The 25168-nt window shown below is 48.7% G+C and overlaps 1 protein-coding gene across 16 annotated transcripts in view; it reads left to right on the top strand.

Moving 5' to 3' along the window:
* PAK3 (p21 (RAC1) activated kinase 3) overlaps window positions 1-25168 on the top strand; it is a 252951-nt gene that overhangs the window by 123447 nt on the left and 104336 nt on the right. For 3 of the 16 annotated variants that reach the window (XM_078064995.1, XM_078064994.1, XM_078064980.1), the window contains exons 1-3: window positions 10544-10747; window positions 11837-11946; window positions 16942-17089. The exons of 1 other annotated variant lie outside the window; for it this stretch is intronic. The gene's annotated coding sequence lies outside the window, so the exon portion shown is untranslated. Of the gene's footprint in view, window positions 1-10542; window positions 10748-11647; window positions 11714-11836; window positions 11947-12864; window positions 12888-16941; window positions 17090-25168 lie in introns of those variants that run through there. 12 more of the 16 variants (XM_078064988.1, XM_078064987.1, XM_078064985.1 and 9 more) reach the window with 10 other exon arrangements.

Genomic DNA, 25168 nt, shown 5'->3' with positions numbered 1-25168 from the left:
ACAGAGATGCCCCACGTCTTTCAAGAGAGAACCAGCAAATTACCATGGAAATCTGCCCCCAACAGACAGTGCTCAAGTAGGAGTCAGAGACTTCCCGAGCAGGGGTTTGTGGGGGGCCGGCACCATAGTGAACACGGTTACGCCTCGCTAATGCCCTGAATGGGGGAAAGGCCAATCTTGATTTGTAAGAAGCTTGAATTTAAAAATATGTTTAAAGAAATGCTATGTTGTTATTGCCAAAAACCTGCAGTCAAACTGCTGGCTGGGGTCTGTGCTCTGAGCCGCTGAGACTCTTAAGGCCTTGAACAAACAGATAAGGACTGTGATTAGCATATTGGTCATTTGAATGCAAAGAGCTGTTTGAGTGGCGCTTAAAATTGTGCGTTAGCACAGTCCCCTATCAGGCTGTCACTTTCATATGTTTATAGTATTAATTTGCCTAGCAACCTGCCCCCTTTCCTTTTTGGCAGTAAATTTTACCCTAGCATGTCAGAATCTGTTCAGTTTTCCTTATTAACAGGTGGAATGAATAAGGGGGGGCGAGGGAGGGAGGTGAACTCCTCATAAAACTCAACATGACCATATTTTAAACTTCTATTTAACTAGAAGTTAACTTTTAAACTCATCCGTGAATTCATTTTTATTATTTACTGAGGAGGGGATGTATTCGCTAGGATGATTCAAAAGGGGAAGAGGGGTGGTGTGGCTCAGTCAGTTGGGTGGTCAGCTCTTGGTTTGGGCTCAGGTCATGATCTTGGGGTCCTGGGATCGAGCCCCGCGGCAGGCTCCATGCTCAACGGGGAGACTGCTTGAGGCTTCTCTCTCTCCCTCTCCCCCTCCGCCCCTCGAGCGCTCTCTCTCTCTCAAGTAAATAAATAAAATCTTTAAAAAGAGGAAGACAGGCAAGCTGTTTTGAATATTCCATCCCCATAAGTGACCTGATCAAGTGAACACCAGAGAACATTGAATGTAACAAGTTCCTGTATTATAACAAAATAAGGATTGATTATGAGGCTCAACAGGTACTTAATTATATGGAACAAAAGCACATTGAGATCTGCATCTATTAAACACGTCTATGATGGTCAGCTAATCCTGCATGCACATATTAACTGTTCTCAAATTCACACTTGAGACCACTTAATTTGAAGTGTGACTGAGTTATGTTTGGAAAGGGGAAAAAAGGAGAGAGATGAATACAGCTGCAGCTTTACCCAAATACCCAATGTCTTCATCATTTTGCTATGCACGTGGAAGAAAAAGGCTATGTTCTTATACAAGTTGAACAAACCATATGGCCCATGGGGTGGGGACTGCAGGAAAAAGCCAGGTGAAGCCTGTTGCCCGATTCTACTTCACACAAACCTGAGGAGGAAAAGATAATCTTTAAGTAATGAAATTCCTAAGCCGGTGGTTCCCATATTTTGCTTCACATTACAATCTTGAGAAGATTAGAACCTGAGGAGATATTTTTTAAGATTGATTGATTGATTGATTGATTGATTTTGAGGGGGGCTGGGCAGAGGGAGAGGGAGAAAGAATCTCCAGCAGATTCTCCACTGAGTGTGGAGCCCAATGCGGGACTCAATTTCAGAACCCTGAGATCATGACCTGAGCTGAAACCAAGAGCTGGATGCTTAACCGACTGAGCCACCCAGGCGCCCCAACCCAAGGACATTTTTTAACTATGATGCCCAGATTCATGCCATACAATGAAATTGGGATGTCTGGGGGCAGGGGCGTGTCACCTGCATTTTATAAAGATCACAAGGTGATTTGCAAGTATAGCAAATTGGGAACACCACTGCCTTAAGGCTTTCCTGCTTCACATGCATTTAACTTAATCTTCCCAATTACCCTAAGAAGGAGGTGCTATTAGATTCTCATTTCACAGATGAGAAAACTGAGGTTCAGAGAGGTTAAACAAGTTGCCCAAGTTCCAAAAGCTGTTTAAATAGCAACTCTGGGATTTGAATACCAGCAGTTTAATTTCAGAGTCTGCATGTTGAACTTCCATGCAGTGCTGTCTGTTGGGGCTTTTGTCCCTGTATCTGGCACCATTCCAACAAATCCGATATGTTAATCCTACATCAAGTCAGTGAGAATTTATTCGGCATCTACTATGTAAATCAGTTGTAGACACACTGTGTGATTCTCCGTAGATTTAAGGAAACATGGCTAACCCCGGATAATTCAAGGGGCCTTCCAGATATCTATAGGTTGGTTGTCAATTATGCCAAAGCTTAACCAGCCAAAGATCACCAGAGAGAAAACTGTAGTTGGACAGAGTCAAATTTATTTATTTATTTATTTTTTAAAGATTTTATTTATTTATTTGACAGAGAGAGACACAGCGAGAGAGGGAACACAAGCAGGGCGAGTGGGAGAGGGAGAAGCCGGCTTCCTGCCGAGCAGGGAGCCCGATGCGGGGCTCGATCCCAGGACCCCAGGATCATGACCTGAGCTGAAAGCAGACGCTTAACGACTGAGCCACCCAGGCGCCCCTGGAGTCAAATTTATTGACCTGATGCATTGAGGAAGTGCATTCCAGAGGAACCATAGGATGCTGCTCTTGAAAAAGAGGGAGGAGGGAACATCTTTTGTAACATGTGAGTTCCCACTGAAGGATTCTGAGGATCGTCTAAAGAAGCAGGGATGAGTTCGGGATTGATGGCAGTTCCTGAGGTGGGATCGGGAGAAGGGGATATTGACTAGGAATCGGGGACTATCATGAGGCAGTGGGTGGCTGGCAATCGGGTATCCCCAGGGATACATGAAAAAGCAAAGCAGGTCTAGGGCATCCCTGGAAAGAGAGCAATTGGCACTCAACAGAGCCGGGGGGGGGGGGGGGTCGTCCTAACATTTTGCAACTGCTGTGTGACCTTGGGAGAAGCAATGTTTTCTGCTCACTTTGCAGCTGGCTTTGTCAGTCTGCTCCCTCAGCCTGATTAATCACAGTCCGAGCTGATTTTTTCTCATTCAGTCCCAGGCCAGTTTTGACTCTTTCAGGTTTTGGCCTTTTTCAGCAGGGATGGGCATAAGAAAAAAAAAAAAGTTGGTGCTCAGATCAACTATTCATAGTTTTGCACCTTTTCAGCTCTGTTGGTAAATTCTTTAATGGAAGAGTGTACATAGAACTGGTAGATTCTGAATAAAGCCTATAGTTCAGTTAGTGTCTTACAGCAATGTCAATTTCCAGGGTTTTGACAATGTACTGTGGCTGTGTAAAATAAGTAATACAGTGTATCAAAATATTGGGGGAAATTGGAGGAAGATACCTAGGGATTCCCCATACTATTTCTGCAGCTTCTTGTGAGCCTGGAACTATTTTTGAAGAAAAAAAAACAAAACAGAACATGTTCAGTGGGAGAACAGGTTTGTGTTGATGATCTAAATAAGACTTTTTAAAAGCAGTCTGACTTTACCTCTGCTCTTCCCCGAATGATCCAAATTTGGTTGCACCAATGTCCTATTATGTATTGCTGATTTAAATCCGCTGGATTTGACTACAGCAGCCAGTCGTGCTATCAGTCAATATCCATGTCTACCAGGTACCGATCCCTGAGGTGTTATTAAGTTGGGACCAGTTTGCGCATCCACAAGACGCCATTTGAGTAGAGTGTGGAAAATACGCATTAATATCACCAGGTAGGTTGCCCATATGAGTGAGATCATATGGTATTTGTCTCTCCCTGGCTGACTTATTTCACTTAGCATTATACCCTCTAGGTCCATCCATGTTGTTGCGAATGGCAAGATTTCTTTCTTTTTTGTGGCTCAGTAATATTCCATTGCATTCATATGTATATATATCATATCTTCTTTATCCATTCATCTATGGATGGACACTTGGGCTACTTCCTTATCTTGGCTATTGTAAATAATGCTGCGATAAACATATAGACTTGTTGAATCATTACACTGTACACGGGAAATGAATATAACAGTGTATGTTAATTACACTTGAATTAAAAAATTCACCAGGTAGGGAAAGGAGGGAGAAAGCTGTGCTAGGCAAAGGGAAGAGCAGGAAGAAAGGCAGAGAAATACGAAAGTCAAGGTATATCAGGGAGATAATAGTTTGACGGGGCTGATGGTTGGGGTATATGCGAGGACTAGTGGAAGAACAACCTGGAAAGATGGGATGGAGCTGGAATGTGACAGTCTGCGTGTGATTTTCCTCTCTGTGAAACTAAGGACTTTGGGCTTCTCTTGTAGTACTTCCTATATTGGCCTTGTGTCCCAGTCACTTGGGTATGTATCTTTTCTCCCCAACTAGATTCCAAGTTCCTTAAGGAGGTGGTCCAAGTTTGGTTCATCTGTATAGCATCTAGCTGTGTGTTTTGCACCTGGTAGGTACTAATAAAATTGTCCTAAGAAGGAATACCATATCACAAAGATGTAATTGATAGTCCCTCTCAATGACATCTGGAGCCCCGAGATAAGGTTGGGTGAAGTGTCTACCCGCGGGGCAGTGAAGGTAACCCACAGAAAAGCACACAACCCATCCCCCTCAGGCTCTCTTTGTGTCTGGTTTTGATGACTGGGTACGGCAATGCCCTGTCATCTTTGACACATGCCCCCCGTTGCTCCTGGACCGTGCCATGATGGCATCCTTTGAAAAGAGGTAATGTGCCTGCCCTAATCGATTTAGCATTCCACTCACACTTTTCCTCAGGTCAGCTTTGCTGGGGGGCTGCAGAGATGCCTTACCTCTCCACCACCTGTTCTTCAGTTTTCTGAATTATAGCGAATACAGTGGCTCCGACAGGACCTAGAGATGGTAGGTAAGGAACTCTTCAAGAAGGAGATTTTCTCCAGGACTTGGCTGACATACGTTATCAAAGGGGATCTCCACCATGCCTCTTGGTGATTTTTTTCCTCCTTTCACCTCCTGAAAGAAATGTTGCATCGCTTACCACTTCGGATGGCCGGGTGTGGGGACGGGGGCACTTCTGTTCCTGACAACCTCATTATGTGGTTATCAGGAACAGACACTGCCCAGGTTGTCACGACAACCAGCAATGATTCAAAGCTTCTGTGAAAGGTCTGTATCTCTGGCAAATAATCAGCCTTTAGCGCTCAGCAGATGCTGAACTGAGAAACCAATCACAGGTGAGCTGGGAAAGCATGACATCATAGTCCAGCCAGTCCAAAAAATTAAGATTTGATTTTCTATTTCTCCCCTTGGTTTTGTCCCCTAGATTTTGTCCTCCACTTTCTCCTTCTCTCTCTCTCTCTTTTTTTTTTCCTAGTGAAATGGGGAGAGCAAGGAAACCAACTTTCTAAATTCACTTTACTCTGCAGTTTGACTTAGGCTCAGGCAGTGTGCAGTGATCGGAGCGTGTGGAGAAAGAATGTATAATGTGATCCACTTAGGAGCAAAATCAAACAGAGCATCAGCTCAATTAAATAATGTGGTTTGTTATGTAGGACCATGGTGGAAGTGGGGCTAATTAAAACCAAGTCAGAGGAGAGGAACTTCCTAATTCTCATATTAGTTCATCCAGAGCCACCTGCATTTAATTGTCTTCTGCTTTTCCTTTGCTAACTCCCTGGTGGAAGGGAGGAGGGCAGAGGCTGCGAGCTCCTGAAAGCTTGCAGGTTCTACAGGGCAGGTCCCTAACGGGTGCTAATTATAGTGAAGGAAGGTGAGGAGAGACGCGTCCCGCCCCACCCCCCCATTCCCAAGGTCCTGCAGTACAGGGAGCGTATGTAAATGGAGACTCATCAAGTCTATTAAGGAGGTGTGTAGCTCTGAAATTTGTTAAATCCACTGTTGTTCCATTAGCTGTTTGCATCCTTACAAGAGTTGAGGGAGATAGCAGGTCAAGTTTCACAGAGGAGAAAGCTAAAGCCCAGGGAAATCTGAGTCTCGCTCAGGGTTTCCTGACCAGAAGCTGGACTGGAATCTGGGTCTCCCTCTTCCCCAGCCAGAACTCTGAAGCCCCAAGAGGACAGTGATTTCCTAGCCATGGGCTTCCCTCTTCCCTCAGCCTCTGGTTTTTAAGGGAGCTAGGATGAGCCTTTTGGCACTTCCGAGGCTCCTTGCTTTTTGCCTAGCAGGCTCCCCACCACGTTGCCTCCTACGGGAAAGCTGGAGCCCTTAATGAGTGGGAGTTGGGGGGCAGGAAGGAAGGGGCACAGTCGGATCTGACTGCAGCGATGGCCACAAGGTGCAGTGAGCAGACCCCAATGAAGGAGGAGCGGGCACAGTGCTCTCAGCTAACAAACCAAACCGCCTTTTGCACTAGCTGCCCAGCTGGGTTCTTTTGTATTCAGAGCAGGAGGGGGAGTTTTTTGTTTTTGTGTTTGTTTTATTTTAAGTGCAGCTGCTATAGCAAAAGCTGTGAAGACTGAGAGCCACAAAGACGCAGAGTCCACCACGGGGAATGATTTCTGGCTGCAGGACTTGAGGCAGGGGTGGGAAGGGAGCCCCGATATCCAGGCGGCTTTCGCCCAATGGGTTGTACATGTCCGCCTTCCGTGCCTGCCCAGGAATGGCTCGGCTCAGCCTGGCCTCGCATTCCGACCCCTTTCAGGAGAGCAGTTTGTTCGTTCTATTTGTTTGTTTTGTTTTATTTCTGTCTCCAACCAAAGAAAGCTATGTTTTCACTTTGTAAGGGTTCTTACATGTTCGGTATGTTTATTACAAAAACATGTACAGACAATGCGGAAGTATATAAAGAAAACAGTTGATGACCTCCACCATACACACATACCCACATGTCTTCCTTCTCACCTTTTTAATTCCCAGAGTTACCCTATTAGCAGTTTGGTGTGTATGATTCCAGCTGAAAGACACACACAAACACAAACACGCATGCGCACATTTTTTAACAAGAATAAAATAATAGTACACGTGCTGTTCTGCAACTTTTTTCACTCAAGAATGTGTCAAGACGTTTTTCTATTTCAGTACATAAGAATCTACTTGATTCTTTTTAGCTGGTGTCTAATATTCTTTTTTAAAGATTTTATTTATTTATTTGAGAGAGAGGGAGAGAGCACAGAGGGAGAGGGAGAAACAGACTCCCTGCTGAGCATGGAGCCCGATGCGGGGCCCGATCCCAGGACCCTGAGATCATGACCTGAGCCAAAGGCGGATGCTTAGCTGACTGAGCCACCCAGGCACCCCTGGTGTCTAATATTCTAAAACCTGCGTCTACCGTATCTTTTTTACCAGTTCCCTTATTGAGGGACATTTAGGTTGGCCTTTATATGATGAGTGTTTCTTTCTTATATAAGATTCAACAGCAAACACACTCGAACATATGTCGGCGTGTTTTTATGAGTGATCCATAATCAAATTCCTTGAGTTGAAATTGCTTGGTCAAATGGCACAAGCACTTCAAATTTCCTAGGTATTGCCAGCTTGCCCTCAAAAAACACTCTGCCATCTTACACTCCCATCCGTGGTACATGAGAGTGAGCAATGCTTTTTTTCTCTGGGATTTGACTGGAAGGCTTTGAAGATAGTTGTAGTTTACTTCTGTTGCTCTAAGCCACATCCCAGAGCCTGTCGATTCTCGGGTGACTCTAGGGGCTGGTAGGGTTGGTGAGAGCCAAAGGAGCAATACAACAAACACAAAACAAGAAAGAACAACACAACTGAGAGTAGGAGAGCTGGCTTCTAGGATCTCTCTGAGGCATTGGACAGGCTACTTTAAATCCCTGGGTGTCCATTTGCTCATCTATCGAATGCAGTTTTTACTTGCCACAATACACTGTTGTGATTGTTGTGAGGATCAAACGGGGAGGTATGAAAGTGGTTTGTAACCCGAGAAGCAGGATACACATGCCAACTGGTTATTGCAGTAGTGTGGTTATTATATCCTTAAATCAATGAGCTTGGAGAAGGAAACAGGGGAAGTGGGAGTTGAGTGGAAAAAATTACACAGATGAAATCTTTAAGACATTCTCAGCTTCCCTGAAAGTTCCCATGCTGTCGTCCTATATTCTTGGAGAACAAACCACTTTGGTAGTAAAGACTGCTTTATGGTATCAAGAAGAATTGGGGCACCTGGGGGGCTCAGGTGGTTAAGCGTCTGACTCTGGGTTTTGGTTCAGGTCTTGATCTCATGGTTCATGATCTCATGGGTCCTGAGATCAAGCCCCCCAGTCCAGCTCTGTGCTCAGCGGGGAGTCCGCTTGAAGATTCTCTCCCTCTGTCCCTTCCCCCACTCACGAGGGCATGCACATCCCCCCCCAAATAAATAAATAATTCTTTAAAAAAAGGAAGAATATAGGTTATTGCCCTTTCATGGGAACACTGAAGTCTTCTGTGCTGGGCCTGGCTCCTAAGTCCAGTCCTCTTTCTATGACAACCCTATGCTTTAATTTTTCAGGCACCTAATAGGATTTTGGCACCGTGCTACTTTCTATAATCACCAGTGAGAGAAGAAATACACACATGAAATGCTTAAATAACCATGTGCGGTGACTGCATAAATAGCTCTGAGTTATAGCTGAGGTATATGGGAGGATTAGAGTGAAATCAAATACCTTTTAATTACAATTTAAATCAATAGCCCAGAAGAACAAGTTAAATCATTAGCCAGAAAAAAATCCAGTTTTATCTATTTCTTAAAAAATAAGAACGTTCTTATTCTTTAAAATAACCCAAATAAGTGCATTTTACAAATCAGAGATATAACATTAAGTAAATGTTCATTCATTTAGATCAGTGATTTTTAGATTACTTTTACCATGATGTAAAAACAAAAAATCAATGTGATGGGCTACTTCCTTTAACCCCAAAGTTAATTAAAAAGATATTTGTAAAATCATTGAAAGCAGAACCCTCGTGATTTCAACCTATTAATCAGGGATTTGAGGAGGAGGGTGAGGGGTGTTTTTACATTAGGAAGACAACCACCAAGCACACACACAAAAAGCTATTTAAAAATGCCTGATTTTTTAAAAAAACACCAATCTAGTATACTCTTTTTTTTCCAAGCAAATACATATTTTAACAAAACCAATAATACCATGTATCGTATTAGAAAAAGCATGGGCCTTGGACTCAGATCTAGATACAAATTCCACCTCTGCGACTTCCTACAGTGTTCATGTAATAGTCATGTAGGCATAAATATATTTTTAATTAAGGAAAATAAAAAGTAAAATGCAAAGTGATCCTTTAAAAAATTTGAAGTATGTAGTTTACCTAGTCTTTGCCTCCCTCTTTCCTGCCTTATCGTAGATTAGAAGGGTCTTCGTTATTCTTTTTTCAACTTCCAGCATGATCGTAATTTTAAATGAATTAGTCCAAAGAGGTATCCCATTCTCTCACCTTCCCCGGATGTTGTCTCTGTGAATCTAGAGGCCTGTTGTGTGACTTTTCCTAAAAGGAACTTGGCAAATATATATTAGTTCACTCTCTGTCTTGAAACTTGTTTTGCTAGCATTATGGAGAGATGATGGCCGGACGTTATGGGGTGTCGAGAAAATTGAAGAAAAGTGTACTGTGGAGGGTCATAACCCATTTTTATCATTGAAGTATGGCAGGATATATTTGTCTTCATAAAAATAAGTTTGAAAGTGGAGAGGGAAAATCATCCATAAACTTTTACCTGACTGTGGTAATTTTATGTTCTCTTCTGATCATTTCTGTGGGTGTATTTTACATCACTATAATTCAAAGGTCCTTAGTATTTTGCATTCTTTGTCATTTTTGATGACAGCTTACTGTCTCCTTGCTGGGATTTACCATAATTTATATAATCTAGCCAAATCCTGGGGGGTATGGATTTTGGAGTAGCTTTCGGAGTTAATTTTAAGCTTTGCACACGGGCAAAAATTTGAACTTTTTCTTAGAGACGAGAGGCCAGGGAAGGTTCTAGGGAGAGCCACATTTTAATGAAATTAAATATATCTATATATCTATGTATCTAAACTACTTGAAGTAGTTTGTTTATTTATTTATTTAGTATAACGCTCCGTGTTTTGAAGTGTGTGTTTCACGGGCAGAAAGAGAGTTTCCCTATCTAGATTGTCATCTCTGAATGCCACTGTCATATCTGCCAGAGTCTACTGTGTAATCCAGAGACTCCATCAGCGTAACCTGTTGGCCTGACAGGTGGTGTCCCAAATCCAAACCATTTTCCCCAGTAAAGAGTGCCCATGTAGCTGGATGGATTCCCTCCCCTGGAAATTTATCCGAAATTCCAGTCTTCCCGGGGTACTGGGGGGGCGGTTAAGGAAGACCCATGAAATGCCCCCGCCCCTTCCTACTGTCAGGTGCGCCTCTCTCTTGACGGCCCCACCTCTGTCTAGACAACCCCGACAGTGTAGAAGTTTCCATCTCCTTTTCCTTTCCCTCTCTCTGTTCCCTCCCCTTCAGTTTTTTTTTCCCCCCTCCCAGGCGCTTCCTGCCTGGAAACAAAAGATTGGTCCCCAGCAGCCCACTCAGGGCGATTTTAGTTTTCTGCTCACCCTCTGATTGGCCCGCGTGCGGCGCAGAGCCCGGGTGACGTCATAGCAGACAAGAGCTAGGGAGCGGTTGCCGAGCCGGGCTCTGCCGCGGGCGGGCAGCTGTCGGCTGCGCACCGTCTGGGGGCTCGCGCGGGGGGCTGCAGCTTTCCCGGGCCCGGAGCAGGTGTGCGGAGCCGGGAGGAGAGCCGGGGGGAGCGGGCCGGGCCCGGGGCTGCGGCTGCGGCTGCGGCCCCCGCCCCCCAGCCCCGCCAGCCCGAGCGCTCGGAGGTAGAGAGGAAAGGTCTGGACAGGGTGGCTGGACCAGTGGCAGGTAAATCCCGCGACTCACGGCGCCCGGCTCGCTCGGGGGAGGGTGTGGCGCTGCTGGGCGGATTTTCTGCCTTCCCGGGGGGTCCCCTCCTGCTCTCGCGGCGCCCCAGCCTCGGGTCCCCTCCGTGGCGCCCCCGGAGCCGCCAGACCCGGCGCGCAGTTCGCCCGATCGCGCTGGGCGGACGCGGACGAGTGGGTGTGTCAGGGCCACTCTCGGAGGGCCTGGACCCCGGCGCCGGGGCAAGCCCTAGACTCGCCGACTCGGGCCTGGGCCGCTGGAGGCCAAAGCCGCCCCCAAAGCAACGTCAGCCCGTTAGTCTTACACCATCTTCCCGCCCCCTCCCCCAGCCACAGAAGCGACGGCAGCCCCCCCCCCAAAAAAAAACCCACCAAGGGGAGGAGGTGTGGCCGCGGCCGGGACAAGTCCGGGGGAGGGGGAAAAGCCCAACCTGAGCAAACATAAAAAGTGACGATTTTCTTCTACGGGGCACCCTTTCTTTTATTTTTCTTTACCCTCCTCCCCTTTTTTGGTCGGGGGAGGGTAATGACAGGACGACTCATTTCTTGTCACGTGGCGACTGGAATGATGCAGTACTATCCCTAAAAAGCCTGGGGTCCCTCAGTTGGCCTTTGTCTTTGTCTGGAGGGGGGCAAGGGTCATTAGGGGTCATTAAGTCCATGGCCCCCCTACCCTGTCCTCAGCACGCAGGGGGCCTTGCCCTCAGTTTGTGAACTGGCTCTGGAGAGAGGACTGACACACTTTGGGGCGGATTGAACATTTTAGATTCTTGCTCTCACAGGCTTTCCTTCCCTAGGTGGTGGTTCAGGGACGGGGTGGGAGGGCGGTGCCCGCAGGGAGGGAGCCAGAGGCCCCACTTGATTTTTTGGTCCCACCTTCCAGAATCCAGTGGCAGACTCTGGACTTGAGGGTTCTAGGCTGTGGTCTGTAGAAGCAAAGGACAGAAGGGTGAGTGGCTTGGCTTTGGGAAGCATGAAGGGGGTTGGTTGCAGTGTTATTATTTTTTTTTTAATGGCTTTCAGCGGGGAAGCCTTTAGCCATGTTAGTCTTGCTCCCCCCATGGTTTTGCAGACTCAAATCCAGGCCAACTGTATGGCTGTCTGAGGTGTTGGAACAGAAGGAGGTCCATTCCTGTTGGTGACAACACTGTGGCCCTGTTCTGGGATGACCGAGGTATAAAGGTCAGTGCGGTTTTCACTGGGCCATTTGCAAAATTATAATTGGGCAGGTCTGTGATTTGGTACTTGAGGCCCCTAACCAGGGCACCTTTGGGTAAAGGGGCTTAATCTGGTAATGGATGACTAAGAGGGAGAGCCACATAAGCCTCCGCTTCTGGGTACAAATGCCATACCTCCCTACTCCATGAAAGAGGCAAAATGGGAAGAGACTGGCGTGAATGCTGGGTAAAAGCCAACAGCTGAGAATCTTGAGGCCAGAGGGACCTTGAGATGTCAAGGAGTGGACCCTCCAAGCCTCCAGGCAGGCACGTGGGCCTTGTAGGAGAGACTGAACAGAAAACGGGAGGTTCACTTGTGATGTGGATGCAGGCAAGGGGCCACAACACCCCAAAGGCGTTCCGACTAGCTGACCATTACCACAGGTTGCAGATTGCTTAGAGGCAGAATTGGCTTACAAAGCAAACGAACGTGCTGAGGTCTTTGGGGAGAGGGCAGCAGACGTGACAAGTGAGAAAAATGAGGAATAACTGGGGCCGGGGGGAATGGGAGGTGCTGTCCCCATCAGAGACTCTGCTATTGTGAGGTCAGAGACGAAGCTACTGTGAGGTCAAAGAGGGTGGCCAAGGCAAAAAGAAATCAGGGCTAGAAATCTAGACGCAGGTAAGCTCAGATGGAGCAGGTAGGAACAAAGCCATAGAGAGAAGAAGAAGAAAGCCATGGTCTTAACCAGGAGCTCAAAGGCCCCGTTTTACCTGGTGAGATGGGGAAATGGTGGTGGTCGAGGCACATGTGGTTCAGCCCAGACTTAGGGGGACAATTTCTTGATATTTAGGGCCTCGATAGCATTTCCATCCGTGTAACCTGTCTTCAGGAGCTAGTAGCTTTGGTCATAGGAAGAAGAAACTCTGTGAATAGCCGACTCCACAGTGGCTCTTTCCTCCTGGGTAAGGAGAAGGAAGAAGGGGGGCAGGGTCCCAATGCGATTAGGGGAGCTTCGAATCCGCCCAAGACAGGTAGGTTGACTATTTTTACACGGGGAGGGCCAGGGCCAGGTCTGGGGTCCCTGCTGCAGGCATGGGGGTATTTGGCTGTGCTCCAAAAATGCCCTCCTTCCCGGGGGCCCATGGGACCCTGTGCAGGTGAGGGATGGTGAAAACCCCTGCCCTAGAACGTAAGTGCAGCTGTTGAGGCTTCTGGGCTGCCCTGTTGTCCCCCAGGCTCTCCACCTGCCAGAGGCTAGGCGGTTCCACCTGCCAGAGGCTAGGCGGTTCCCTCTGCAGGGCCCCGGGTGGACTCCCCTGCCAACTCGGCGCTCTGCTGCTTATCCAGCAGGGGGCAGGAAAGGGCACGCAGCGGTGGCAGGGCCGGAGTCGTCCATTTCCGGTGTGAAGTGGGAGCCTTGGGATCAAGTAACAGCCTTATGTTTAAAATCTGATTTAGGGGTACCAGAGAACCAAAGGAACCCCCGGGGCCTGGCAGTCTGTTTCCATTCCCTCCCCAAATGTGTCGCTTCCTCCCGCACCCCAGGACTTTGGAAGGCATTTGCATTTACATACGGCGCAGTGATTACTCCAGTCACTAATACACGCAGCCTACCCCAGAGTTTAATTGGAAATGTTAATCAGTACAATGGATCCATGTCTGATTTGCACATTCGGTCAATTATCTGCAGGTTGGGGCAATCTGTGCTGCACCCGGGAGACGTGATGAGGGGCAAAATGGCGTAGCTATCCGGCTGGGGCTGCGGGCGGGAAGCAAAATGGGGGAGGGGGACCTTGAAGACTGGAAAGAGAGGAACAGTTTACTGGTGGGGAATGGAGATCGTTCCCAAGGTGCAATCACAGCAGAGCCTGGGCGGCTGATCATTGAGACAGAACAGGACCATCCTGGAGCCCACACAGCGGAGAGGGAGGACAGGGTTTTGCCCTGAGCTGGGAAGGTGCTGGATTTGGAGAAGGAAGGTTTTTTCGAGACTAGAAGACATGGAGCTGGGGTGGAACAAACCTTGGGAGTCAGGAGTCTGGTGTTGCCGTCTGCTTCTGCCCCTCTCCGCGGAGCCTTAGTTTCCCTGTCTTTGAATGATGGGGTTGGACGAAGTGGTTTCTGAGATGGTCAGGAGATTTTAGGAAGTGGGTCCATTTGTTCTTGGTCATGAAGGCAGGTCCACCATAGGACAACATCCCCCCCCCAAAAAATTTACCCTTTTAAATCACACTTTTTGGTATGCCCTCTGATTTGGGGGGAAACAGTATAAAACAAACCCCCAATCCCTACACACATTTCATCTGTTTGAGCAGCGTGGTTTAATTTTTATTTCATGTGAATGGGAAACGAGAGGGAGAATAGAAGCCCAAGTGGAGAATCTGCTAGGGACCCTAAAACCAAGCCCCTGAGAAGCTCTGTGGGGATTTGATACAGATCTTATACAGTGGGGTGGGGGGCAGATGGGCACTCGTGGCACTAACTCCCTAACCTAGCCTCAAAACCGAAGGGCCTGGGATGAAGGTGAAGGAAGGCCCGCTTAGCGTGTGTATCCTTTTCCTTCTTTCTCCCTCATCTCTCTCTGAGCCAGGTGGACTTTTTGGAATTTCGCACCCTCAAGACACACTACCCCTAAGCCGGCACAATCGCGCCCTCTAGTGACCGCAGCAGGGACACCTTTGGCAGAGCTCCTCCTGCTCCCATGGCCCAGCTCCCTTTGCCAGTGCTAATCCCTTGTGCAGCTGTTAACTCCCTTCTCGAGTTAACAGTCCTTCCAGATGGCCTGAAGGAGAAACTGAGGCAGCTGCAGCTCCCTGCAGGCCGTTCTATATAGATGGGACTGGGGGTTGAGCAAGGACACCATCTCCCTAGTGCTTAGCCGGAATGCAGCAAAGCTGGGGTGCTGGTAGGCACAAAATGGGTACACTGATCCCTACCCCCAGCCTCCAGGAGGAGGCTAAGCCCCAGGTGCAGACACAGGGCAGTATAAACACACGACAAGCTACACATAATATGGCAGAGCCACATGATACAGAATAGGGATTAGATCCGTGCCACGTACAGACAAGGCACAGGCCACGCAGTGCGACGCATAGCACATACACAATACAGTGCAGACACTGTATCCATACACATACTATAAACATGACTGCACACCCCTGCACGACGGGATACAGACGTGACACCCACAAAATAGCATAGATAGGGTACGGCACGCACATGCCTGGGTACAGGCACCCAGATACCGTGGGGGTACAGGAAGCAGCACAGATACACTAGCCGCCCCCCACAGTGTGTACTCACACACAGGACTCATCTTCACACTCCCAACAAAACACTTCCCCCCCTCCCCGCCCCCCAACAGGACAGGCGAGAGGAGTGTAGCCACCAGGGGGAGCGCTGCGTCCTGCCGGGCTCCGCACACTGGCTCCGGCCGTGCAACTGGTATATTTGAAGCAGAGAGCCGTGCAGTTCATCGGAGGCTGAGGCGAGATGGAGGCAGGCCTACGGAAAGCTCTCGGTCTTGCACAGGAACCTGGAGGTGCTTGGTTGGTCCAGGCTGGTGCCTCCACTGCCCCCCACCCCCACCTGGCCTTCCAGCACTGTTCCCCACCCCCATGGGTGCTTGCTGCCATTCCCCGGGCTCAGGGGACTTTTTGTGGCCAACCTTCTTGAGCCCCCTTCCAGTCCTGCCCCTCTCTGGAGCTTTGGCAGCCATTACTCACCTACTCCCCACCCCGCCCCCTTGCAGGATGAGCTCACGACGCCAGGGAGGGGGTGGGCACACCACTTAGTGGCCCAGTGGGTGGGATCTGGAAAGGCTGCTGGGAGTATGTGAGTGGGAAGCACTCAGGGAATGCCACGGCCCCCTGGGGGACACAGGCGGCCGAGCTCTGGAGTCTTGCCAGGAGCAAGTGGTGGATCTGGGGTATGGCTTGGTCTTCTCGTTCACCAAGGGGAAGTGGGGAATCCTGGGGCTTTTCTTGGCTCCCTGAGTCTTCACTTTTTCTCTCTCCACCTTTAGCTATCCCTCCCTCTGTGTCTTTGGATTAGGACCTGGTACATTCTGATACCCGCTGGTAGAACGTGTGCTAGCCTGGGACCGGCTTTGCTGGGATTTCACATAGAGGTGCTGCTTTTCTTGGAGGACAGACACGTGGAGGGAAGGCGGGGGCAGGGTAGGAAGGATTGCAGAGGGAAGATCCGTCTCCTTGAGAGGCTCGAGCGATTGTGGGGGAAGGCAGGAAAAGAGAGGTTAAAGACCTTGCCTCCACAGTTGGACATGGAAACCTCTGTGCGGAAGATAGGGTAAACCGTCACCCCGAAAAACCCCAGGATATACTCACCCTAAGAAATCTGAGAAAGGCTGTGGAAGACCTCCCCGTAGTGGAGATTGGGTTGGGGGGGAGGGGAGGCAGAAGGAAGTTCTAGTTAGGATCAGAGGCTGAGGCCCTCAGCAGCTGTGTAATGATAGCAAATTAGGGACACCCCCCCCCCCCACCGAGTGCTTCCCACCGCCACTCAGTGAAGGAGGTTGCTGCAAAGGGAAGGAGGTGGAGGTGGGGGCCTGGAAGTGAAACAGCATTGCTAGATCTTTGGGAAGCTCAGGTGTCCCCAGAGCCAATGTGCATTTGCCACGATCTCTCGGTTTTCTGTCGGACGCTGGGCTAGACCACCTCCTGTGAATATGCGGCTATTTCCCATCTGTCCTGTTTGATCTAGTCCTCCTGACACTTGTCCAGGGTGGCTTGGGCAGGTCTTCTCTGCGAGCTAGCAGGCAGAGCCAGAGTGAGTGGCAAGGTGACAGTTCTCAACCTGAAACCCCCAGTTCGTGCCCTTGCTGGACTCCGACCTCGCAAAGCCCTTTTTATGCTTCTCCCCTCTGATTCTCTGCCTTCTTGAGGGGTTTTCTGAAATCCACTGTAGCATGTGTGTGAGGTTTGGGCGGGTTGGCTGAGGGAATAGTAGCAGGTGGGGCAAGAGGTTCCTGCACCCCCACGATGCTTCTCTTGGCAGGTTGCCCCCAAGAAAGTGCAGCGGAGTCCTTGCGTCTTGTGGCAGCTGACGTGCCCAGCCCTGAGTCCGTGGGAGCTGAAGGCAGCCCGGCCCCTTCTCATGGGCAGCGCCCACCTGTGCTGAGGTCCTGCTGCCGTGGCAATAAGAGGTGAGTAATGGACTCCAGGGCAGGGAGTCAGGGATGTCCAAATCCAGGTAAAGGCCACCTTTCCACCAGAGCTGCTAGTATTAAAGACCTTGCCTGGGCCTCACGAGCCAGGACTGGGTGCATAGCCCCTCCTTTCTGGGGCACTGTGGCCCGTATAGCTGCCCTTAGTTTCTCAGTTCTCCCCGTTTCTAATATGGGAATGATAGCCGTGACCTACATCGTGGGGTGAGTAGGAGAAACAACTGAATGGTCATGGCCAAGTCCTTTGCAATTGTCAGGCTCCGTCTAAGAGCTTCTGTGTAACCACCGACACACTTCCCTTCAAGCTGGCATTTCCTCTCCTCCTGCTTTCCGGATGTCAACGTGGCATTTCAGCCACATGCCACTGACTGACCAGTCAGTTCCCGAAATTTCTCCTGCTCCACACCTTTCATTTGACCTTCCTATTCAAGGTGTACCCCAACCCCATCTATCCCTGCTTCCGGGCCTGATGGGCTGAAACCTTCCAGAACCTTCTCTCTGCCTTCCCAACCAAGCAGGGAGCACTTCTCCCCCCAGCTCTCTAACAACACTTGAGTCCATAGAGTATCGCATAGCCCTTATTTCTCAACTGCTGTCGATCGTTCTTGCACGGTTTCTGGAGTATTCATCTTGGCAGGTAAAGTAGACCATAAACTAGGGGTAGGGACTCGATTTCACAGGTCTCTCGTCTCTCTCCCAAGTGCCCGACAGTTCCCCGGCAGCATTTCGATTTGGGCCCCTCCCTTCCTCTCCATTTCTTTTAGGTTCCCTGGCCTGCCTGTGATCATCGACCTCTTTCCCTCCTCGGGCAGCTGATAGGGCTTCTGCTGTCAGCTGCCCCCTCTGGCCTTTTGTTGCCATATGCCGCCGTCCAGCTACCTGTTTGTATCTTACGTGCCTCTTCCTCTTTGTCTGCGCTTCTGTCTATTTGTCAGTTACCCGGGCATCTCTCATAGCGCCCAAGTCAAAAGCGAGTGACCAACCAAACTTAAAAAAAAGCAAAAAAACCCCAAAAAACCCCAACAAGAAAAACAAAGAACAAACAAGGAATACGCAGTGCAGTTCCCGGCCCGACAGGACAAAGGAAAAGCGCAGCTCAGCAGCAGGTGTTTGTGGGGTGCCTCCTCGTGAAGGGGAAGCTCCAGAGTTTCGGCTGGGATATTGAGGGTATGAAATTACAGCCCTGCCGATACTGATGTATTCAGCTTCCTAGAGATGCTGCGGTAGGGGATCCTCTATAGACCTCGAGTGACAGAAGGTAACTAGAACTCGCTCAAGTCAGAAGCGAGCCCTGGGGTCTCTCCTGGGTATTCTGTGGCAGCTCCAATAATAACGTGTATTTATCGTCTGCTGTTGCCAGCGCTGGGCTGGGCATTTTACTTGCAGGAGACTGTTTGATCCCACAGTAACTCTGCAAGGTAGGTATTTTTTTTTTCCTAATAATTATTGTTTTTGTTTCTGATTATAAAAGTGAGACTAGCTCAAGGTAGGTTCTAGAATCATGGTTTTGCCCACGAAGAGACCGGGGTTGAGAGGGGCTAAGTAATGTGCTGTAACTGGACACGCGCAATGGCTTTGGGAGGAAAGACACTTCCTCGAGAGTTTCTCAGCATCCCAAATGCTTCAGTGCTCACACACACGTACACACACTCTCATGAGCACACTCGTGTACTCTTGGACCTTCACACAATCCTTCTGCCTCCTTGGCTCACACTTTTCCCACCGGACACATTCGTGGTGACGGTCACTCCCACCCCCTCACCCTCACCCGCGTATTTACAAACATGCTGCACACAGGCCCACGCTCATACGGCCACACACTGCCACGTACATTTTTATGTTCACGTTTTTGGAGTGACACACGCCCCACACTTGCCATACACCCCAGCCTCACGTTCTCACCCACTCACACCTTTACGTTTTCTCACGTTCTCACACACTCACGGTCACACCTTCTCACCCATATCCACGCCGATGATAGAATCACATTTAACCCACAAATTCCTTCATGCTCACACAGTCTACATGCAGACCCCACACCCACTTTCCCTTGTCCACTTCTCATACGGCCATACATACCTCAGTTTTAGACGCTCTAACACATTTGCACCGTCATGGTCTCTTCCTCGTAGTAAGACCCTGACACAGCTCATAACTCCTCGCAGGGACACACGCACATGCATACACATTCCCACCATAACCACAGTCTCACCGTTTCCGCTGTTACACCACCTTACTGTCTTACCCTCAGTATCGCGTGCTCTGGGACTCCTGCTCAGCACGGACACAGCCTCCCCACCTCTATCGCGTTCACATGAAATCACACTTACACATGGAGACACGCTCACTTTGACACCCATTCACGCTCATTCGCTCACCTTCATGCTGAGACCTGATCGCACTATTCACCAAACTCACGAGCATGTGCCCTCAGAGATAGTCACACACACACCTTTTCATAACCTCGGCCACTTTTACGGACACACATCGCCCTGCCCTCACACTCAGAGTCACACAGATGCACTCGCACCGACACACACCAACACCCATCTGCTCGCTCGCATTCAGTACTCACGCTAATTCACATCAACATGCAGTCACACTTAGGGCACACCCGTGCCTACATACTGACGTTTGCACGTTCTTACGGGTTTCCATCCTCTCACACTCTCAGCCACGCACTCTGAACCCTGCGCTCCCACATATCCCCAGGGGCACACTCTCTCACACTCATGTACATTCACATGTATGCCCTCTCCCTCTCCCACTACCGTTTCTGCATCACACGCGTTCACACTGGCACACTCCCCACACGCTCCCATTCTTGCCCATTCTCACTCTTGTGCTCTCATACTGACAGACCCTCACGTTGCCACACACATGCACACCAGTACACACGTGGTGACCCGCACAGTCACCAACCTGCGTCTGTGCTAGCACACACCACGCCACGCCACACAGTCCACACTGTCACCCTCGATGCCCGTAAATGAGTTCATGCACTCGCACACAGGCCACTGGTGACGCCACAGACAGCCACGTAGGCTCACACTCACTCAGACTCTCATTCCCCCTGCAACGTCCCCCCTGAGGGGGGTACACTTGCTCACACTGGCCCACGTGCCCACACAGTCACTGAGGCATAAGATACATCGCCTCTAGCTTGACCTGCTCGCCTGAACGGCCATGGACTCTTCCCTGGACTCTCACACGGACGCATTGACACTGACACATCCTCACATGGACACGGACCTACACCCCCTCACTGAGGTGGTCCCACTCCCCCACATCTGCAACTCATACATGGCTTATAGTGATCCCACACTCAGGCACACACCCCGCATCCCCAAGCTTACACATGGCCCCCCGCGGATATTGCCACATCCACACACTTTTTCACTGACACACGCACCGTCACATACCCCACTGCGGGGAGTACAGTTGTCACTTGTTTTGCCCCTACTTGCCACTAGTGCTCTCCTCACCCCTGCTGGAAGGTTTTTCAGCAGCCTGTGGCCAAAAGAAGAGTGTTTGTCTCAGCCGAGGCACCAGTGGGACTAGATCTTTCCAGAGCCAAAAGGAGTGGAATTTATGTCTAGCATTAAAAAGAAAAAGCTCAAACCCACAGGTCAAATCTTATGTCCTTTTGCCATAATTTTCTTTTATGGAAGTCATCTCTAAGAGAACCTTGGCTGGTCTATCCAAAAGGGGTTGGGGTTTAGATGGTTTGTTTTCTGGAAGTTTACGGCTTAACTTGCCACCTCCTTTCTCTCCCAAGGGGAGGGCAGGCTAAAGCATGTGTTTCTTTATGCACTCACAGTGGTTCCCTAGGCAAAAGTCTGGGTCTCTGTATGTTTCTGATCTGGAATTCCCTGCTGTTTCCGGTAGGCACCTCTAGTCTAGCCAGGTCTACTTTTACCCTGTTAGCCCTGGAACGTGGTATTCAAGTTTCTGTCGTGAGCGTGCATGTGCATACATAGACCCCACTGGAATTTCAACAGCTGCTACTGACAAATTAACAGAGGAAATTTCTCAGTAGGCGTGGATAAAGGCAAGCTGAAGAAACTTCCTTGCGCTCCAGACAGACTGTAGATTTCCCTGCAAGAGGGTAAAAAGAAGTGCAAATCCCAGGAGTGAACCAACCAGTAGATCAGGGGCCTGGTGCCAGAGTCCTGTGCCACACCAGTTCCCGACGAGAGATTTAGAAACATGAGAGCACCTTGTAGGAGCCTCCTTAATCTATGGCTTCCCCTGCTGGAGCCTCTCTGGAGGAAAGATAAGTGCAAACTAGGCCCAAGCTGCCATTTGATAATGGACTCTGGCACCATGGGGAAAAGCCTGTACTCTGAAATACCACACACTACCTTCTACACCTGCAATTAGATTGAGACCTTCTTGGAAAGCAGAGACCACATCGTCTAACTTATTTTAGATTCCCAGGGTCTAGCGTGATGCCAGGCCCAGAGCAGCTACTTGTGAAACTCCAGTCAGAAACTGAAGGAGGTGGGTGGACAGCAGTGTGTCAGGACAGATCCAGTGCCTGCCTTCCTCAATCCTAGAATTCCAATGGCATTACCAGCGTAGACTGAGGATCTTCTGTGGGCCCTATCGAGTGCTAGACCCAGAAGGAGATTCAGATGGAGGAAAGAAACATACCCTGCCCTTGAGGTACTTTCATTCGAGTGGGAAAGATGGCGTCACCATGCAACAGTAGCACAAGGCAACAGTCTTGAAGCTTGGGATTTGGGGGACTCTTTATCATCCAGTGGTCTTCAGGCTCCCAAGGCCTTGAGGGCCCATGGGTGGTTGGAAACAGCCGCCAGGATGTGGGGCAGTCATTTCCCAAAGCAGACCTCCTCGTAGACCTCTTGCCCAGCCCAGAGATATGCCATCTTTCCAGAAGATGGTGTAATGGAGCCCTTTGTCAACAGTGCCTAAGGTAGAGGAAGGAAAGTGAGGTGCAGACCTCAATGGAAATTTTGTACTGAGTTAAAATTTAGCCATCACGTCCTCCAAGAGATGGCTTTAGAGAAACAGCCTGGCAAATTTACATTCGATCGTTTCTGTGGATATGCTGAGAGTCACCAAAAGCAATTTATATAATTTTATAGGACTGGGTGAATTTTAGGAAAGAAAAAAAAATACACCTGCCTGAATTCACTTGAATGCCTTGTGAAGTGCTAAGTGAATCAACCCCCCCCCCGCATTTATACAATATTTTATACTTTTCAAAACAGTTAATAACCCATTCATCCTTACGATAGAGGAATTTGGAGCACCAGCTCTGGAGTCTGAAGATGAGCCTTTGAATCCCAGTTTGGCCGCTTCCTAGCTGCAGAACCTTGTTTGAGTCAATTACTCATCCCTCGTAAGGCTCAGTTTCCTCATCTGTAAAATGGGAGAGACGCTGATAGCTTCTACCTCACTGAGCTGGTATGAGGATGGCATGAGCTAATGTATGTAAGGCTGTAGCACACTATCCAGCCCACAGTAAGTGTTCAACAAATGATAGATCTTCTTACCCTTACCACAGCCCTCTGAGGTAGGCGCCCTCAAAGGGACAGAACCCTAAGATAGCAGAGAAAGAAGAGGGTTCTTTGCAGCCAAGGAGCTGATTTTCACACGACTGGTTGCCTCCTTTCCTTATATTTCTGCTTAACCATAAACTAGGAGGCAGTGCTCATCCCCACTTAAGGAGATGAGGAGAAAACCAGAACTAACCTATGGAGAGGTGCCTCCATTCCTGGGTCCTTCTGGGACATGCTTATCTGGCCATTGCAACAGTGTTTCTGGTTCATGTCCATGTCCCCTCTAGTCCGACAACTTTTTCCTTGAAATCAGGAAGTCCCCAGTGATGCCATCTTCATTTGCTGGTGTAGAACATTGGAAGAGGGGAACAGGAGAGACTCCCGATCCTGGGGGAGCCAGAAGTCTGGTGTCTAACTACAGATGCCCCTCTGCCCTTGATTCTAATGTTGAAGTGTCTGCTTTGTGGGTAGAGGGTCTGCCCATTTCCAGGCTTTGGTCCTAAGCGCCACAGTGGAGACACAGTTCACTGTGAAGCCCTCAGAACATCCGTGTTCATGCAAAGGCTGTGAGTAACTGAGAACACGTCATGTCCCATGGAACTGTTGTGTGGTTGAGGAAGCAGACATCAGAGCATGGGCTTTGGAGCCCCACAGACATGGGGTTGTAGTCTTACTCTCCCACTGTATGCCCTTAGGTGACCTGATGTCTCTGGAGGTCTGTTTCGTCTGTAAAATGGAAATAATAAAACCTAATGTAGTTACGCAAGTGGCATGAACTTGGGCAGGAGTAACTTTCAGCAGAGTGCCTGGGACATGACATCTCGATGCTGGCGATTTTGTTTATGGCTCGTGAAATCTAGGGTCATAATCATAAGCATCTTCTCTGGGTAGAATATCTTGAATTGCTTCCACATATTTCCCACATGTGAATTCTTTGATTCTCACAACCTCTTGGCGAGGTAGTCCCCTGTCGTACATGAGGAAGCAGGTTCAAAGGGGCCACGGGATGTATTCAAGGTCACGAAGCTCATTAGCGGCAGTACTAGGCGGAGGTGGGACCCGGCCACACTGAACATTTGCATCTTGGCTTGGCAAAGCCTTTGGGGGCTACGTTGAGCAAATAAGAGCTGTTTGAACTGAGCATAATCCTTCTTGTGGACGAAGAAAATTGAACGCTAGCTACGGTTTATCTGCTAGCCCCACCATATTGTATTTTTCTTTGTACCCTGTGCAATGTCCGACACATTGCAGGAATGCAACAAATACGACCTCATAAGAGTACACTTTGCAACAAGGCTGAGTGATATATTGCCACCATGGTACTCTTTACCACCAAAAAGAAAATCTTTCTCCAGGTATGCTGTGTGGTTTTGTTCATGCTGCTCAAGTGACACCAGATGTCCAGAGTGTGGGATTCCTTAAAACATTCTGAAACACGTCCACAGACCTCTGGTGCCACTTGGCCGTTTCTCTTGACATGAAAGTGACATGACGTCAACCTTAGCAAACTCTAGGGAAAGGATGGGAGGACGCGAAGTGGAGCGTTTTTGACCTCTATGTAGCTTTTTCTTTTTCTTCTCTCTTACTCTGTACTCTTCCCGGGCAGTTGTGTACCTCTTGTGCTGATGGTCTTCAGATTCATATCCACAGCGCCCGTGTCCATCTCTCTTGAACCATTTCATGATGCCAAATCAACATGTAAGAGCACTGCTACGTTTGTATTTATTGTCTCTCATCTCGGTGTCTCTATTGAGAGGGCTAGATAGCTGGAGAGATTTTTTTCCACCACCTGTGCATTGATGTTTCCTCCTGCTTTTTTATGACTTGCTATGTGGTCTCTACCTCTCAGAGTCAAGATGCTTAGATATTTGTTGTGCTTCCCTCCAGATAGTCCTAGTTTAATTTTTGCCGAGATATACAACGTGTCCCTGTGTGTGTTCTCTTTTCTTTGTATGTTGACATTTATAAAAGTTACCCATTCGAGGTCCATCTGCGGATACTTATTAGTCTTTGTAGAATTTTTATGTTTGTTAGTAGAGTCTATATAAAAGTTGAAAGGCATTTTCTCTAAAAGTCATAAATGCTGTCATATTGGCCAAAATCATTAGAACAGTTTGTCCTTATTATTCTTATGGGAATACAGTTATTACTGGTGCTTTAGTGACTGCTAACATGAGGGGCTTCCAACATAATCATATTTATTATCAGGATACCAGCTTCGTTAATTTTTCCTCCCACCATTCTAAGCTAGTCGTTTACTCTTGTTTGAGAAGACCCCCCAAAACAGATAAAACCCAAACAAAACAGAAACTGAGACACAGTTCTGTTTGGAATCCCCAACAGAAACTAACGGTTAAACCAGGGACCTTATACATAGCACGGTGACTGTAGTTAATCATTCTGTATTTTGTACTTGAGATGTGCTGAGAGAGCAGATCTTACGTGTTCTCAGCACACCAACAAAAAGGTAGCTGTGTAAGGTCACGGCTGTATCAGTTAAGTTGAATTGTGGTAACCGCTTCACAGCATA

Source organism: Halichoerus grypus, chromosome X (assembly GCF_964656455.1).
Source record: "Halichoerus grypus chromosome X, mHalGry1.hap1.1, whole genome shotgun sequence".
In the NCBI taxonomy this organism is placed as follows: Eukaryota; Metazoa; Chordata; class Mammalia; order Carnivora; family Phocidae; genus Halichoerus; species Halichoerus grypus.
This window is presented reverse-complemented; position numbering and strand designations above follow the sequence as displayed.